General features: G+C 42.2%; 1 protein-coding gene across 1 annotated transcript in view; it reads right to left on the minus strand.

The window, feature by feature from the left end:
• The window catches only part of BPGM (bisphosphoglycerate mutase), a 110,110-nt gene that overhangs the window by 36,455 nt on the left and 54,177 nt on the right, over positions 1–19,478 (minus strand). The gene's annotated exons all lie outside the window — the stretch shown is intronic.

Genomic DNA, 19,478 nt, shown 5'->3' on the forward strand with positions numbered 1-19,478 from the left:
AACACAAGCTCTGGTGCCAACCTATGGAGTCACACCCTGACTCTGCAAACAAGTACATAAGTTAAATTAATCACTCAACTATCCACTTAATTGTTTGCACAACTGGGACCTGGGGTGAATGGACCATGTGAGATCAGAATGTAAGAACGGCCATACTGGATCAGACCAAAGGTCCATCTAGCCCAGTATCCTGTCTTCCAACGGTGGCCAGTGCCAGGTGCCCCAGAAGGAATGAACAGAACAAGTAATCACCAAGTGATCCATCCCGTCACCCATTCCCAGTGTCTGGCAAACAGAAGCTAGGGACACCATCCCTGCCCAGCCTGGCTAATGGTCATTGATGGACCTATCCTCCATGAACTTAACTAGTTCTTTTTTGAACCCTGTTATAGTCTTGGCCTTCACAACGTCTTCTGGCAAAGAGTTCCACAGGCAGTGATTTGCATGCGTTCAGAAATAGCCTTGGCACTAAAATATTTAAAATCCATTTTCTGATTGCCAGAACTCTCTCACACTTGAGATGTCCCCATCCTCTCCCCCAAACTGTAATGTTAAGAGCCAGTGCTAGGACAAAAGAGATGGCACAGGATTATCAGGCAGTGCAAGAGGAAGGAATGAACCGACAGGGGTCTGGGATAAAAGCACATTAGTTAGCAGGGATAAAGTAAAGTTTCTCTCCACTCACTCCAATGAATTGACAGGATCAGCACCATGGCTGGGGTACCATGATAAATCATGTGGCATACTGTGTAAAAATTATTTTAATTAAATAGTACATATAATAAAGAAAAGTCTGGTATGTTCATTAAAACCCTGATTTAGCAGGACACAAACAAATGCATAAGAACTATGCTGAATAGGGATAACAACATTAAGGATGCACTTAAGTCTAAGCATGTGTCTCAGTGCTTTACTGAGCTGGAGCGTAAGGTGGCGGGGAGGAGGGATCTACCTTAAAAATCATATACATACACACTGCAAGGATCCATCAGGGTAGCACATTGGCAGGCAGATTATGGTAAAAGATTGAAGCTGCATAATTTTTTGCAAGGGAATTCGTGTGTGTGGAGGAGCCTTGCAAGCCTAAATTCCCCCCTCCTGGTGCCTGCAGCCAAATGCTGGAACACTTTTTGGATGAGCCTCTAGCTGGAATAAAGCTATTTCCCTTTTATTTACCTCAAAGGGTGTGTGTGACTCACTTTACTTGGCGGGGGGGGACTTGCCTTGGTTACTTCCTGAATGTTTATCTAAAACTCTAGTTATGTGATTAAAATAACCATTTTATAATTCCCAAAACAGAAGGGGCCCAAATTCTGGTCTCTCTGGTGTAAATCCAGAAATAACGGAGCTCAGAACCTTACCCAGGCTATACATTTGTCTATGTACATTTTCACTGGCTGTGCCTCAGCTTGCCCTGGCTAATAGATACTGGGCTGAGAGTTCAATAGCTCTCCTCCTGTATGAAAGCTACTTGAAAAATGACTAAACCTGGGTTAACAGCAAAAATAGGAAGGACAGTGTTATAGTTAAGTAGGCTGTGATGGGCCCTTGCCAATTGGGTTGGACTCCCACTTCTGCTACAGCAGAGATTTCTGTGCACCCTTGCAGAATTCATTTACACATACAGAAAATGGGGAAGTGCATCTTTCTTTTCTCCCTCCCTTTGTCTGAGTTTTCTATTTAGATTATAAGCTCCTTGGCTTGACACTGTGTCTTACTGTGTGTAAGTTTAGCATGTGGCACATAAGTCTTGATGGGCAATTGCAGCTGACCTGCTCCCAGAGGTTTCTGTTCTCCTCCCAATGTGAAGATCAGCAAATCTGAGGAACTGTTTTCTTTAGATGGCGAAAGGATTTCTACTTGTAGTAATATTTCCATGCAGTTGCATGTTCAGCCACTAGCTGTTTTAGAAGCTCTAAAGAGGGCATGATCTCCTGATTACAGACAAAAGAAGGAAGCCAGCTTGTTTTGTTCAAAGCTTGTTGCTCTTCTTTCTAGCAAATGGGCTAAGAAGAGCTGTGGCTTCAGATATTAGGAGTTAAAATGAACAAGAAAATCCTTATGTAACAAAGCTGATAAATGTGCCATAAATGTTATGTTTCCTACATGCAACGAGCAAAAACATGTATTTCATTGTAGAGGAAATAATTTAGATTAAAGGAAACAAAGAAGGAACAAATGTAAACTCTTCATGAGAGAGGAAGCAAAATCCACCCCCTTGCATTCCCCCCACAGCCCTGCCTCCTAGCAGGCAGGCAGGAGTATACAGTACATACCTAGCACACAACAAAACGAGAGATACACACATCACAGAAAAACTGAAGAGTCGTTTCCTGCTCAGTGTCATGCAAGTAGCCCCAATGGACGTAGGGCATGAAAAGACTCCCAGTGACTTTGGATCAGGCTACGAATGAGCTGGGTTTAACCCTTAAGCTCTTTACTGCCTCAGATGCCAAAGACAAGAAGAAAAATCCCCCACTGCAGCACTGAATGCTACAGTTCATACTTTTTAAAAGGTAAATTCACGGCCAACCCCATAAAGCAAATGGCTACACTGAAACTTAATGACAGTTTGCTTTACCTAAGCTCCAATACACCACACTACATTTTGGTCCTATCTTGCAGTTTAGCTTGTGTTTCAGCTGCTCCCTAACGATGTGATCTGACCTGAAATACTACCGCCAAGCTACTGTTACTATTGCCCGTGTCATTTGAAAGCAGCAGAGCTGGACATGAACACTCACTACTTTCTTTATTTAACTAGCTTTTTCAAATATGTTTTGGATGGTCGTCATTTTTTTAAACATGTCTCTGTTCTGACAACAGTATTCTTCTCAGTTCTGAGAACAATGAGGTTTTTTGCCCCTTGTCGTAATGCTGCTGAATGGATTTTCAATCCATTGAATGGAAACACTAATGCACAGCTCTGAAATGGCAACATATCATGCAGAAGGGGGCAGATTTTGCTTTTAAACTGAAGCAATGTAAATATTGAAGAGATCTTGTATCTCTTGCATTTTTCAATATATTTATCCCATCCTGCCAGAGCTCCTTAGGAAACATTTGACATTTCTATGTGAGCTAGTGCTGGTTCAATTCTCATTTAATGTGCGTTGAGGACAAGCTAATTATGTGTCACCTTTCAGCAGTTCATGGTAGTCTAGCTACAGCAGAGTGATTTTTAATATTATTATTTTGTTTGTCTTACAGTAGCAGCCAAGTTCCCCAGTCCTGGACCAGTACCCCATTGTGCTAGGTGCTGTACAAAACACAGAACAAAGAAACAGTACCTACCATAAGGTGCTTACAACAATATGTAGTGAGGTAACAGGAGCTACAGTCAAACTCACATCTTCCACATATCACTGCAGATCACTGCGACCACTAGGCCAGTGGTTCTCAACCAGGGATATGGGTACCCCTGGGGGTCCACAGAGGTCTTCCAGGGGGTACATCAACTCACCTAGATATTTGCCTAGTTTTACAACAGGCTACATAAAAAGAACTAACAAAGTCAGTACAAACTGACATTTTATACAGACAATGACTTGGTTATACTGCTCTATATCCTATGCACTGAAATGTAAGTACAATATTTATATTCCAACTGATTTATAATTATATGGTAAAAATGAGAAAGTCAGCAATTTTTCAGTAATAGTGTGCTGTGACACTTGTATTTTTATGTCTGATTTTGTAAGCAAGGAGCTTTTTAAGTGAGATGAAATCCAGGGACACTAGAACAATTTGTATAGTGGGGGGTGCTCAGAGCCATTGAACCAAACTACAAACCCTGTATATGATGGAAACCCCTTGAAGCCAGTGGATGCTGCAGCACCCCCATCACCCTTAGTTCCAGCACCTATGGTGAAATCTTAGGGTAACCAAGACAAATCAGACTCCTGAAAGGGGTACAGTAGTCTGGAAAGGTTGAGAACCACTGCACTAGGCTAAGATTAAAACAAAACACACAGCATCTTTCTAATTAAAATGTGTGTCTATAATACAGACCATATACTTCTTGCCAGATTCTGTAGCCCTAAACCAGTGGTTCCTAACCTGGGGTGCGAGATGCCCTTTCTGGGCGTGCAAAACATGCCAAAAATTTTTAGAAGGTAAATCATCGAAAACACAAATTAAGTACAGGCATGTAAGTAAAACTACTTCGTTTCATCAAACCTATGTATTTATTAACATTATATATTTAACGATTACTGTAATATACAAACAAAAAATATATCTGGGTTTAAAGAACTGACCTACTTCAATGATTTTTTATAAGGGGTGCAAGAACATATTTTGAGAACCAAAGGGGTGCAGGCTGCAGTAAAGGTTAAGAACCACTGCCCTAAACAAACCCGCTTTCTCCCAGAGAATGACGGTAGACTACTTCTCCTGAAGCCCCCTTCTGTTCTCGGCTTCACCCCTTCATACAAGCCCAACCTGCTCCTTTGTAATGGAAGATGAAGTTCCTCCAGGCTTTATTGAGCCCTGGATCTCTTCCAGGTGCAGCATATAAGGTAAATTGACTTAATTTAACCTACTCTGACTTGTGTAGAGGTAGACCCTCCATTAAAGTACTACACTTGTGCATTTGATATTTTTTCTTCCTAACTACAAAATGGGGAATACATTGCTAGAGTGCTGAAAAGGTGGGGGGGGAGGGGTTTAGTGGATTAAAATTTGAATATGAGTCAACAATGGGAGGCAGTTGTGAAAAAGGCTAAAATAATTCTGGGGTATTATGACCCAAAGCATCCAGGTATTCATACCCTACATATGATTGTAATAATTTTTGTACCAAATACAACTTGTGAGGTATCATTTGAAAACTAATAACTCACTGATCATTAATATTCTTGCATGATGTATGTATGCAATGTGTATTAAGAGTTATGGCTATATGATAAAATTATGAGTAAAGCATGTTTAAACCAGGCATGTCCAAGGGAGCTGGCAAACAGATCTGTCCTAAACAAAGGAATGTGGATTTACCTCAATTTACATTATAAACAGTGAACAGTAATCAAGACAGCAGGGACAGGAGATTGTAGGAAACCAAAGAGTTTGCATTTTAGCAAATACCAGAAGTGGGGAAAAGCAAGGAGCTTCCTTCATTACCAGCTTGAATGAACTTGACTTTTAGGGAGAATCCATTTCAAAAGAAAGGGGGCAGAAAATTCCAAGATCTCTCTTTCACCTAAGACGACAAAGAAATCAGCATTTCTTCTGGCTTCTGGAGGAGGTCCTGACTTGGTGGATTCAGCCACCCTCTTGTTGGAAGACTGTAGGTGAGAAAAGCTATCGAGAACAAAGCTTAAACCTTTCTAGATTAAGTTTTAGACTTTTTAATGTGTTTTCCCTTTTATTTGCTTGTAACCATTTCTAACTTTCTCCCTTAAAATCCTATCTTCTTTTGTGAATAAACTTGTTTTACTTTTAAGTTAAACCAACAGTACTATGTTTAATTTAAAGTGTTAACTCCAGCTAATGTGGCAAGCTAGTGGGTTTTGTCTCTTTAAAGGAGCAAATGGATCTTCCTGTTTCTCTGAATAGAGTTGGACATTGCAGAGCACATGGGTTTGGGAAAATTCAGGACTGGAGGTGTGTTGGGGTTACCTGCTGACATTAATCACGTCTTGTAAGACAAGTGTGTGTCTGTGCCAACTGCTGGCAGGCTGTTGGATTCAACATTGTTGAATCAGAGCTGGACAGCATACGCAACACAAAGTGCATGGCAGCTGTAGGCTGTATGCACAACCCAGGCAGGGAGCCACTCAGGTTTATAATACAAGTGATGACAACCCTTCGCTGGTCTGGATTGCACCCTGAACTCCATGACAGGTGTATTAACAGGAATGTTGTATGTAAGACACGGGACGGAATTGTCCTGCTTTACTTGACACTGGCGAGACCTGAAGTGGCCTACCCTGTTCTGTTCTGGGCATCCCTTTAATAAAGATGTGGACAAACTGTAGAGTCTCCGGCAGAGAGCAACAAAAATGATAGAAGGTGTTAAAAAAAAAATCCTGAGCTATGAGGAGAGGTTAAAAAAACTGGGCATGATTTTTCTTGAGAAAATAAGACTGTGGGGTGACCTGATAACAGTCTTCAAATATGTTAAGGGGTTGTGAGAAAACGGATGGTAAACAATTGGTCCACTAAAGATAGGATAAGACATAATCATCTAAATCTGCAGCAAGGGAGATTTAGGATAGAGATTAGCAAAAAACTCTAAGGATAGTTAAACAGTGGAATAGGCTTTCAGGGAGGTTGTGGAATCTCCATCCTTGGAGGTTTGCAAGAACAGGTTAGACAAACACCTGTCAGGGAAGGTCTAGGTATACTAGGTCCTGCCTCAGCGCAGGGGGCTGGACTGGCTGACCTCTCAAAGTCCCTTCCAGCCCTACATTTCTGTAAAATTCATGGAAATGCAGTAGCATATGTTGATAGCAAACTCAGGCCTCTCAGCATGCTCAGTAAAGACTCCTAGCACTGTGCCTGCTTGCTGCATCATTTATTGCTAATGAAACGATGCAAATATCCAGCACACTTAGAACTATTCACCCCTATGCTTATTGCTGTAACTTCTGGAAAACAACCATGTTGGGCCAGATTTGCTGGCATGCTGTGGTGGCTGGTATCCTTCACAGGAGTGTGGCCAAGCAGCCAGAAAATGCCAGTGAATGTAAAACAGACACACGGTATTAGGTCTGGTCAATTCTTTCTTTTTGGGTGACAGTAACTGTTCAAAGACACACAAGACTAGATTTAACAGAAAAGTATTTTGCAGTAAGCCAAGTACAAAAAAAAAAAACCAAAACCAAAAACACATCAACGTTTTTCTTACAGGTGCAACACACTATTCTTTTTTATGTTTGTGTAACTGGCTTTAAATATCCATTGTAGTTTCAACAGGAAAAGTTATTCTTCACATCCTCTCTTCAAGTCTATTGTGTAGTGTTGTTGGCACTGTTAGATGGCACGCTGCCTCTGCCTTCCACCCAAGAGGTGGGTAAACGATCCCTATATATGGCCTGAAACATGCCTGGGGAATCTGGCATGATGAAAGGGCATGGGGTATGGTGCTAGTGTGGGCTGCTATTAGATGGATAAAACGTGATCACAACAAAACAAGAGAAGACATTTCCCAAGTTCTGCCAAAACAAACAATATTTCCTGCGAATTGTTAGATTTTTTTCCATTCCCCACCCCACCCCACACCCCAACACATACATACATTTTATAGTCAGCTTATGAAAAAATTCAAAAACATTTCTCAACTTATCTTTTTTTGGAAATAAAAAAGGATTTGGGCTTCTTTTGTGCTGTAATGTGCATAGATTTGTTTTCACCACAATTCTTCTTTTTAATACCCATCTCTTCCCCTCCAAATGCTCTGGAGACCACTTGGTAGCATACTTTGGAGCTACCAGGAACAGCTTTAGTTTATATTTGACTGTCATATGTTTGCCGAGTACATGGTAGAAGCAGGAGTATGCAGCACTAGCATGGATTATTTGAGCACCTGTTTTTCAGGAGATGCGCAAATGCTATACTCATGTGCCTGTGCTTGACTGCACCTAGGGACAACAGGGTGTTGTGTATCTTCCCCTTTACCACAAAGAAGTGTGTGTTACAAGTTATTCTGTAAGTTAGGGACTATAGGTGTGATCCAAACCCACTGAAGTCAATCAAAAAATCCTCTGAATTCAGAGGGCTTTGAGATAAGAGAAGGGGGGGAAAGAGGCAACTGAAACAGATTAAAAGCAGCAAAGATTTCTGCTCCCCCAAAAAACCCTGAAGTGATAAAGGAGTGACAAATTGAAGAAATAAAGAAGAGAAAAAATAAAATGAGACTAGAGGACAGAAAGAGTAAAGGAAAACTTAGGAAAGGAGGGGGCCTAAGGAAGTCTGGAGACAGAGAGACACAAGAATCATAATATAAACGGAGGAATGGGAACGAGAAAGAGGCAGAGAAATACGAGATGACAGCAAATGAGAACCAGAAACATGACCAAGATTAGAATACATTTTTATTATATTTGGCATTAATAATTTAAACCCCTCTAAGAGTGGTTAAGAAGTAAAAGAATTGCTGCTGTACTCCCTTGTATATTCATTTAATAATAAAAAATACCCTGAATATGACACCTACTTTATGCCAGGAAACTGCAGTGTCAGTGTTCTCTGGGCAGTTGTACTCCCCCAGCCCCAACCTTCCTAGGGCCCAACGTACTGGAAAAAGTTCTGGCTTCACATTTTTCTCTTCACCCAACGGTTTCTAGCCAGGGCGCTGGCAAGCAGGGATTGACATTGCCCCTGCGTAATCAGAAGGCAGATTCAAATAGCCAAGTATAATTCACTTGAAAATGACAAGTTTGACAAGTTTTGGAGAATGGCTTGCTGTCCTGATTGCATGTAGCTCCAATTTATTTTTTAAAAAGGGATAAACTAACTCCCCCTGCTGGGGACTCACACACATTTCATATACAAGTTTTGCAGCAGAGATGAGAGCAGAAACATTTGTGGCAGACTGGGTGTGTTGGAGGAAGTGGGGCCCTTTTAAATGGCAGCTGCTGTTTTTTGAAACAGTTTGGGAGGTTTGGAGTTTTAGAAATGGTCCCAGCTCCGATAGATCAGTTCCCAGGTAAGATAGTTGAAGATGCAAGATAAATACAATATATTGCACAGTTCCACTATTTATCACATAACTATTGTGGCAGGAGGGGATGAGGCACCTGTGCCTCCACAAAGGAAAGTTTCAAACCGTGACAAAAAATGGAAAATAGTTTCAGGATGATTTTTTGACCAGCTCTAATATAGAGAGCCATCGGAGTGAGGAGTGAGATCTTTATCCCCACTGGAAAGCTGTGAATCTCCTCTTCATAATGGTATAGGGCCCTTGTTTCTAACACCGAGAGGTCACAAAACACAGTATTGGACTATGAAATCACAATGTTATGACTACTAAAATGACTCTTGTGTAGGTTTCTACAGTGCTTTGCTGAAAACGTTTCTAGGGTTGCCCTACACCAGTGGTGGGCAAACTGTGGCCCATGGAACCACCCTGCCCGGGTCTTGAGCTCCCGGCTGGGGAGGCTAGTCCCCTCCCCCACAGCCTCAGCGTGCTGTGCCACCAGCGCTCTGGCCCGCCACTCCTTCTGGGCAGCACGGCGGCGTGGCTGGCTCCAACATGGTAAGGGGGCAGGGAGTCCCAGGGGGAAGTCAGGGGACAGGGAGCAGGGGGTGGTTGGATAGGGTGGAGGTTCGGGGGGGTGGTCAGGGAAGGGGAATGGGGGGGCTGGATAGGCGTGGGAGTCCTGGGAGGCCTGTCAGGGGGCAGGGAGAAGGGGCAGTTGGATAGGGGGTGGGATCCCAGGGGGCGGTCAGGGGACAAGGAGCAGGGGGGGTTGGATGGGTTGGGGGTGGGAGCCAGGCTGTTTGGGGAGACACAGACTTCCCTACCTGGCCCTCCATATAGTTTTGCAACCCTGATGTGGCCCTCGGGCCAAAAAAATTTGCCCACCCTGCCCTACACAATTAATTTGGGATTTGGGGTATTCCCAGAACCAAGACTAAACAGGTCTGTGCCATCTGAACTTAAGTAGTCATTGTGGGGGGTGGGGGTCAGTGAAGAAAGTCTGGCAGCACTGCAGAGAGGGAGAGGAAGCAGGAAGACAAGGCCAGTTGAGGAGGGAAATAAGGCAGGAGAAGGACTCCTGTTGATTTATCTTTTGTATGAAGCTACTTGTGTGATACACACACTGTGCATATGAATAAGAGGAGGCTTCTGCGAAGCCTATCAGGCAACGTGCTACTAGTTCTACTGGCCACAAATCAATTGTTCTTGGCTTCCCCATGGTGTAAACACACCCACAGACAAATGCAGTAGGGGTAGGATACAAATGGGAGCACTTGCCCTCACCGCTTGAAGTAGGAAAACAAAAAAGCCATGATGGAGAGTGGAACTTCCTCCTAATTAACTCTTTCAAGGTCCTGTAAAGCAGAAATTCCAAAGAAAAGCACTGCAAGCTATCCATCCTGCTAGAAAGCTAAATATTAGTTAGGAGTCCCAACTGTACCAGGCTCAGAGAGTCAGAAAAGCTACTCCCTCTGAAGCCCATCCCCTAAAATGACCAATAACATTTTCTAAACATAATAATCATGGCTTTAAAATCCATTATCTTGGTCCCTTCCAGAAGTGAGTGCTGAGTCCCACTGAGAAGCTGGAAATCTCCTTCCCAAGTGGCCTACAGACCCTGTCTCTAGCACCCTAAGGAGATGCAAGATGTTGGACTTAACGTCCTGACTTTATGCATAGAAAAGTTGTCACTGATGCATAGCAGCTTTCTGCCCATCCTGGGCCTCAGGGGGGAAATTCCACTTTTGAGGCGAGAAGGAGGAACCATTTCTTCTGCGCTTTCAAGTCCAAGTGAAATCATGCCAAGGAAGCATGTATTAAAACAGATTTTTCTCCCCCTCACATAGTTTGTTCATCATGACTCAGAGGAGAGAGGCTTCAATAAGATGGAATCAACACTTTGAGTGACTTGCATCTCAAGTCATCTCAGTGGGCAAATTCTGGACCAGAGCTCCACCGGGAAAATCAGGGATGAAGCTTGCAATGGAAACTGACCATATCTTCCTCTCTCTCTCTCTCAGCCAGATAATGAACACATATGGGTGTGGATTCTTCACAGCAGTCAAACAAAAGTCTGACAAATGTAGGACAGAGCAGAACGGCGACTTTCAAGAAAAAAGCGTGCTGCTGCAGAAATCTCGTAGGCTGCTCAATCCCAGCTGTTAAATCCACTTCCAAGAATCAATGCCACAAAATATGCCTATCAATAAAAACAAACAAACGCAATACAAAACACTGTTACAAATAAAAAGAGCATAAGCAAGCAAATAAAGAAAGCCCAAAGGGAGCACTGTAGCTTCCTTCCAATAAGGATTAAGACTTTGTTACCACCACACTCACCAGTAAAGTGGATTTGGAAAATATTAGCGGTTAAGAACAACAACAACTAATTCAGTACTTCATCCAGGTCTGGTGAAAAACGGAAGAAAAAAAGTGGACTTATTTACCATTGCTATTTGTACTTTCACATGGTTCTCAAACACCAGAATGGCACTGAAATCAAAGAGACTCCAATTAAAAAAAGAAATTATAATAAGGCATGCTACTTTGGAATCAACACACAAAAAGCCAGAAGTATTATTGCCTCTAGTATGTTCTGAGACTAAATAGCCAATATGCCTCCCATATTAGCTCATGATTTCCTCAATGAGCAAAAGGACACTACACTGTATTTAAAGTGTTTGTGTGTATCTGTAACAGTCTATCACCTTTAAGTTTCGCTTCTTCTTGGCCTTTCAGCGAAGCTTGATTTGTTTATGTGATATGTATATCTTTGGTACTCATCACTATATCAGCAGTCACCAGAGTCTAACCTCTGCTACAGAATATGGTAAAATCTTTTGTAATCCCGTACCTTTTGTCATGTGGCAGAGCCCAAGAAATGAAGTTCAGTCTTTTACCAGTTGTACACAGAATAAACAAAATTGACCGAAGTTTCATGCTATTAAGAAATGAGATATGGAAAAAACCTAGGTATTTTTGAAAATTTTATGGCATCTGAAGTTCAACTGTATAAGCTGGTTGTTGTCCCTATTGGACAAGGTCATTTATTTTGCTCCCATTGCACTACAGTAAAATAGTGGGGGTTTTAGGACAGTGGTTCTCAACCAGGGATCTGGAGCTGCAAGCAGGTTTCAGGGGGTCTGCCAAAATAAACCAGAGAGCAGGGCTGGCATTAAATGCACTAGGGCTGAAGCTGAAACCCAAGCAACTTAGGTTTGTGGGGCCCCCTGTGGCATGGCACCCCAAGCAATTGCCATGCTTGCTATCCCCCTAATGCTGGCCCTGGCTTTTAATCTACTGGATATGTAGAAAACCAGCTGTTGTGGCAAAGGCAGGACATGGAGTCTTTATAGCATATTGGGGGGGCCTCAAGAAAAAAAGATTGAGAACCCCTGTTTTAAGATAATAAAAGAAAATCCAAATCCCTGTGTTACTTTTTACTATACTGGGCAGTGCCTACTACTAGTTTTCTGTGGAAGATCATTTACCTGCAGCTGTATGGTGTTGGGCTGTGATTCTTCTTATTGTCCTTAACTCTGCTGGCCATAGATTTCTTCTTGTATCATTTGGCTTCCCTTATCAATTTTCTACAATTCCTTAACATTCCTAACTTCTGATTTGTATTCACTACTAGCAACTTCCTCTTTCTTCCATTTTTAAAATATATATTTATATTTATTTTACAGCTGCTTTCACTTCCACTTTAAACCAGGTTGGTTTTTTAAGTAGCACAGTCTTCTTCCTCAGTTGTGGCTCTTTGGGCATCTAGTAAGGTATTCTTAAAATGATTTCCAATCATCATTCACATTTTTCTGATTAAGCTTGGCCCAGTTGATTTGGCTTAATTATTTTCAGCTTTGTGAAATTGGCCCTATTAAAGCACCAAGTGAGACAGGGGATTTTTTTACACATAAAAAACAGGTCTGGACTTTATTTTGTTTGCACATTATAAATATCATCAAGTCATAATCACTTGTAACTAAACTAGTATTAACTTTCAATTCTGTGATTAGTTCCTCTTTATCTGTTGGACAAGGTCTATTATGGAATTCCCCTGTACTGGCTGCAATACTTTTTGAGTTAGGAAATTTTCATCTATAATGTTTAGAAAGTCCCAGTCCAGAGCACCCTCCTGCACCCCAAAACTCTCATCCCCAATCCCGCCCCAGAGTCTGCACCCCCAGCTAGAGCCCTCACATCCCCCAGCCCCTTGCCCCAGCCTAGAGCTCCCTCCCACACTGAACTCCTCATTTCTGGCCCCACCCTAGAGCCCACACCCCCAGCCTTCACCTCTTCCCACATCTCAGCCCCTGAGCCAGCACAGTGAAAATGAGCGAGTCAGTGAGTGAGGGTGGGGAGAGCAAGCGACAGAGGGATGGAGAGGATGGAATGAACAGGGGCGGAGCAAGGGTGTTTGGTTTTATGTGATTAGAAAGTTGGCAACCCTAAGCCAAGGCCTGGCCCACCAGAGCTGCCAGGGAGAGGCGCCCCTCCCCCAGGCCAGGAGAGGCATCTCTCCCCTGGCCTGCCGTGGCCCAACCAAGGCCAACCTGAGCTGCTGCAGCAAGTGGGGGGGGGGCTCTCTCCCTGCCACAGCCCCAGGGCAGCCTGCACCCCAAACCCCTCATCCCCGGCCCCACTCCAGAGCCCATACCTCCCCCGCACCCCCACCACACATCACCTCCATATTGGTGCACATAAAATTCATTCTGCACATGGATGTAAAAAATTAGAAGAAACACTGCTCACCAACCCTGCTTATCTTTGCTGACAGCAGAACATTGTACATGGATAGGGGTATAGAAAGCATGGAAGCAGCTTTGCATCACCAGTGCTTCCAACCCATGAAATTCAAGTCAAATTAACAATTTTGCAAGATGAATTCTGACTGATCAAGTAAGTAGAAAATTTTCATTTAAAAACCATCAAATCCCATTGCTCAACAAGGCACATGTCTTGCCGGCATACATTTTCAGAACACACAGGCATGAGCTTAGCCAACCTCGGAAGCAATAACAGGAGGTTTCAAATAAAATTAGGACATTTTACCCCCAAAAAAATGGCACTCACTTTCGGTAAGTCAAATGTCCTTGTTCTATTACAAAGCTATCACATCTGGCTTAAATATGCACGCCAACTTGTCACCACTCCATAATAAACCACATTCATACTTAGAGCAAACAGTGCTATGTTGCGCTGCAGCCAGACTGTTCACGCATGGCTGCTGCTGCCAGGGAGAAAGGGGAGACCAGCAGGGATTCTTGGACATTCAACAGGGAAGAAGGCCCCATGGTAGCAGAGATGTTGGGACTGTTTCTGCTTCAATAGAGGAGACAAAAATCACTTCTAGAGAAAGAGTAGGGCAGCCTCCAGGAGAACTGAGGGAATAGATGATAAACACTGACACTCACAATACCACACAGCTGCCATGAGTGCCAGGTAAGGGTGAAACCCTTACGGACTTAAGTCATCTTTACTCCTGCCATTGTTGTAGGATCAGGCCCAAACACACCTAGGGTGGGGGACTCAAAGATACTTAGGTCCTAACTCCCATTAAAGTCAATAGGAGTTTGGGAGCTAGTTACTTTTATGACTATGACCCTTCACGGGCTACTGAAATCAATGAAAAGAGTCCCATTGACTTCCACGAACATAGAATCAAGCCCATAAAACCAAATCCAGCTCCCTTTGTTCGCACAAGTGGCCCCAGTGAGGATGTAGTGGTATTTTTGTTCTCATTTTCAGGTATGGTTTTTAATGAAAGTCTTGCAAAGGCAAAGACAAAATAAAAAGAATAAATACGATGCAAGACAACTATAAGAGCAGGCTAGCAGTGGGAGGGATGTTGTCTCTGAGGTTTAAGAGACAGGATGGAGAAGCAGGAATTGTAAATTGTATTTATTCTCGGCCACAGATTTCCCATGTGAGACTGTGGGCAAGTCAGAAATCTCTAAGACTCCCATGTATTGCAGTGGGTATTTAATCAGGCCTGGAGTGATCAATGCTAGTAGTCTGGCTCTCTGCTCGTCTTTCAGCAGTGCAGGATGGAGCTCCTCATATTGGCCTCTGAAGATTTTATTGCATTAAAGAGCTATGATCTGGTGCCCTTCTGTTCCCTCTTTTATAAAGGAGGAACACATTTTTGGCTGCTTAACTAACAGAAGAGATGGGTTGTAACAGATACAGTTAAAGCACTCAAACCACATTATTTTTCCCCCTCCCCTTCCCTTTGTGGGAAAGTTCATTAGAAAAACCCTGTAGTCTTCAAAAAAGAATTGAAAAGAAATGTCAATGAACAGCTGTAAACTAAAATCTCTGTCATTTTTACTCTTCAAACCAAATCAAACTTAGATACTTCCTGGTTAATTCTCATGTTTGCATAGGTCAAATTAATAAATTGTGTGACTTTTCCCCAGAAATGCTCTAAAGCCAAGAGACTAAGTCAGGTTGAGCAATAATTTACTAACTACAATGGAGTGAGGGTATCCAGATTATAGATGATGTGCCAAAGGACTGTAAAATTATTCTCAGAGCTGGGAATAAAGTTCATTTGCAGTCCTATGAAAAATATGGCCAGTGCCCATTCTTGTGTCTGACTTATTCCAGTAGCTTCAAAGCAACAAGTTAGTATCCCGAGCAACACTTTAAAATCAGAACAAAACTAGGGAGTATTCCCCAGCCAATATTTGTATATTTTAATAGTTTAAAATTCCAAAGAAATCCTAGCAGGTCCCATTTCTCTGAGTTTACAGCTCTTAGGAATGTTGTGACTGCTTGAAAGTTTAAAGCACCCCTTAGAAACAATGTTTTCCTTGGCTTTTTTCCCCCCCAAACACAGAGCTTAGCAGTAGTGAATACTAAGATGGCACTTCTATTCTTTACCCCATTCACTTGCTCTAATTCTCACCTTTCTCAGAACATTCTCCTTTGGGGCTGAGACATTTTATGCTGTTGTAGCCCGATGTGTGGGTGTTGCTTTTTTTGGGGGGATAGACCATTTTAAGGGAATATGTGTAGGCATCTTCTGGATTATGTGTGTGAATAACTTGTTCCCGAGCATCCCCAGGGTGAGGGAACATGGAGAAAGATTCCATTCAACCCCAAATGCTCTAGTATTTTATAAACATTTCAGAGTTTGAACTCTGGGTCCTAAAGTAACAGTTTACAACTGTTTCTTCTGTTATATTAAAATGAAAAAAATACCTCTTTGAAATATATCACTCTGGCTGCTCTGTCAGCTCCCAAAAGAGCAACAATGCCATTGTAGTGTTTTAGACCTCTCCTCCCCTCCCCTGACTATTTGAAGGACTTGATTACAGCTCAGGGAATACTCTGTAGATTTGCTGGTCTACAAGATGCAGTATCTGTCATAAGGTAAACATTTAAGGGTCTGGGCTGCTGTGTTACTGCTTTTGGAGATGACAACAGAAGTGCTGAGAAGAATGGGATAGCGTTTAGACATTGATTTTTGAGACACTGATGCACGTAAGATACTAGATGGAAGAATCTGAGAACCCAAAGGATTCCTCAATATACAGATTACTGATTGGGAGGTGAACATTCCTGCAGGCTGTCTGGAAGCTGCAATTGTCAATACCAGTGCCTGGCTTTGTTGTTTGCCCACATCCCATGTGTTTGTTGCTAGTCAGAGCACAAAGTAGGAGGCCCTGTGACTAGAACATTCCCCACTCTGAAAGATTAATATAAATTCTTAAATGCAGCAAAAACAGCTGTTCAGATTCTGTTGGGGGGTCACTTACCCTCTTCTGTCCATCACAACATTAGAGTGAATATGCATTAATTATACCCTGCTAGCTTTCAAGCATGTTTTTGGTACTTTCAGATGTATTTTTACCGTCCCGACGTTGGCAGCATCAGAGGAGGAGTAAATTAGAGCTGTTTGTTCATTCACATTATTTGCCAGTTTCAATATCATTTTCCTTGTACTACTAGTAGGCGGGGGGGGGGGTTGTGTTTGTGCATTTGTGAGGGTAAGAATAGTATGTAATTAAAGACATTATACACACATGCACAAGGGGGCCCAATTAAAGTTGCAAAGGCAACCATACTTATGACATTTCCTAACCTTTGAGGGCTTTACAGTAAAACCTCAGAGTTACAAACACCAGAGTTATGAACTGACCAGCCAACCACACACCTAATTTGGAACCGGAAGTACACAATCAGGCAGTAGGAGAGACAGGCACATGGACTGAAGATATAAAATAGGCAAAAGCATGATGCCACTGTCCCCTTTCTCCTCCCCCACCTATGCTGGAAGCAACAAGAACACTGGGAAGACAAAGACTTGAACTGATGAGACTGGTCCCAGGCTTAAACAGGAGGCCTGTGTATTAAGAACTATAACTTATCTGCAACATCTAGTGAGAAAAATTGCTTGATCTAAATACCTGCCTAGTCGAATAAGGTTTAAGATTTAGACTGTACAATTACCTTTTTATTTTTAAGTGGTAGTTACCAAAGAAAATCTATCTTTCTATAGTTAGTAAATCTGTTCTATATTTTACCTAAAACAGGGTGTTTTGCTTAAAGTGCTTGGGAAATCTCAGCTCAGTTTACAAAGGCTAGTGTGTGTCCTCTCCACATCGAGGGAAGGGTGGACTGGGTAATAAACTTATACTGGTCAGGCTTCTGACCAGAGCAAGAAGATACAGTTCTGGGGTGCAAGGCTGGAGGCTTAGGAGATTTGCTGGTGCTTTTTCCTGTATGATTCATGAGTGGCTCAGGAAGCATTCATGCAAACTAGCTGTGTGGTGGGCTCTATATGCGGTTGTGCTGAGTGATAATGGCTCCTGGGAGGGTTTGCTGCTTGTCACTAGCAAAGCATTGTGAGACACAGCCCAGGCTGGAGAGTTAAAGGGCACAGCGGTACCCCAGTTCCAGGTTGTACCCTGTGGATCCCGTCACAATAGTTTATACACTGTACTTTTCAGGAAAGAAAAGACAACTCAGTGAAAACATTCCTTGTGGGAAGAGTCTCACATGACATTTATGTGCCACATAAAACCTTTAACTTTATCATACCTGGTGAATGCCATTCAGCAACATTTTCCTGCAACAATCACTTTCTACCTAGCCGATGACAAATGGAAAAGTTAAGGAATGACATTTACCAAAGTAGCTTGACAAATTTATATAATGGAATAGCAGATGTGTAAGTACATCCTAGGATGAATAAATTAAGATCCAAGGAAAGTTGCAAATGAAAAGGAAATTGTAGAACTTATCTATTTTGGGGTCAATTTAAGTAGTAAATGAGGAAAATAGAAAGGAGCATAAACTCTGGCAAATGAAGCATAAAAATATGATTAGGAAGGCCAAAAGAGAATTTGAAGAACAGCTAGCTGAAGACTCAAAAAGTATTAGCAAAAAATGTTAAGTACATCAGAAGCAGGAAGCCTGCTAAAGAACCAGTGGGTGATAAAGATGATAAAGGAGCACTCAAGGACGATAAGGCCATTGCAGAGAAACTAAATGAATTCTTTGCATTGGTCTTCACAGCTGATGATGTGAGGCAGATTCCCAAACCTGAGCTTTTTTTTTAGGTGACAAATCTGAAGAACTGTCTGAGAATGAGGTGTCATTAGATGTGGTTTTGGAACAAATTGATAAACTAAACAGTAATAAGTCACCAGGACCAGATGGTATTCACCCAAGAGTTCTGAAGAAACTCAAATGCAAAATTGCAGGACTACTAACTGTCATCCGTAACCTATCATTTAAATCAGCTTCTGGACCAAATGACTGGAGGATAGCTAATGTGATGCCTCTTTTTAAAAAGGGCTCCAGACCCCGACAATTACAGGCTGGTAAGCCTGACTTCAGTACCGGGCACACTGGTTGAAACTATAGTAAAGAACAAAATTGTCAGAAACATAGATGAACACATAATTTGTTGGGGAAGAGTCAACATGGTTTTTGTAAAGGGAAATCATGCCTCACCAATCAACTAGAATTCTTTGTGGGGGTCAACAAGCATGTGGACAAAGGGGATCCAGTGGATATAGTGTATTTAGATTTTCAGAAAGCCTTTGACAAGGTCCCTAACCAAAGGCTCTTAAGCAAGGTAAGCAGTTATGGGATAAGAGGGAAGGTCCCCTCATGGATTGGTAACTGGTTAAAAGATAGGAAACAATGGGTAGGAATAAATGATCAGTTTTCAGAATGGAGAGAGGTAAATAGTGGTGTTCCCCAGGGGTCTGTACTGGGACCAGTCCTATTCAACATATTCATAAATGATCTGGGAAAAGGGGTAAAACAGTTAGGTGGCAAAATTTGCAGATGATACAAAACTACTCAGGACAGTTAAGTCCCAGGCAGACTGAAGAGCTACAAAAGGCTCTCTCAGAACTGGGTGCCTGGGCAACAAAATGGCAGATGAAATTCAGTGTTGCTAAATGCAAAGTAATGCCCATTGGAAAACATAATCCCAACTATACATATAAAATGATGGGGTCTAAATTAGCTGTTACCACTCAAGAAAGATCTTGGAGTCATTGTGGACAGTTCTCTGAAAACATCCACGCAATGTACAGCAGCAGTCAGAAAAACAAACAGAATGTTGGGAATCATTAAGAAAGGGATAGATAATAAGACAGAAAATATCATATTGCCTCTATATAAATCCATAGTATGCCCACATCTTGAATACGGCGTGCAGATGTGGTTGCCCCATATCCTTTAGAGATTCCAGCTAATGATGGACTGGATGGTTGGTTGGTTGGTTGTGTGTTGTTGTTGTTTTTTTTTGAGGGAGGGGAATGTTCAATTTTATGCAAAACTACTTGTCCTAATGCTAATATTAATGCCC

This window comes from Lepidochelys kempii, chromosome 1, assembly GCF_965140265.1.
Source record: "Lepidochelys kempii isolate rLepKem1 chromosome 1, rLepKem1.hap2, whole genome shotgun sequence".
Classification (NCBI taxonomy): domain Eukaryota; kingdom Metazoa; phylum Chordata; order Testudines; family Cheloniidae; genus Lepidochelys; species Lepidochelys kempii.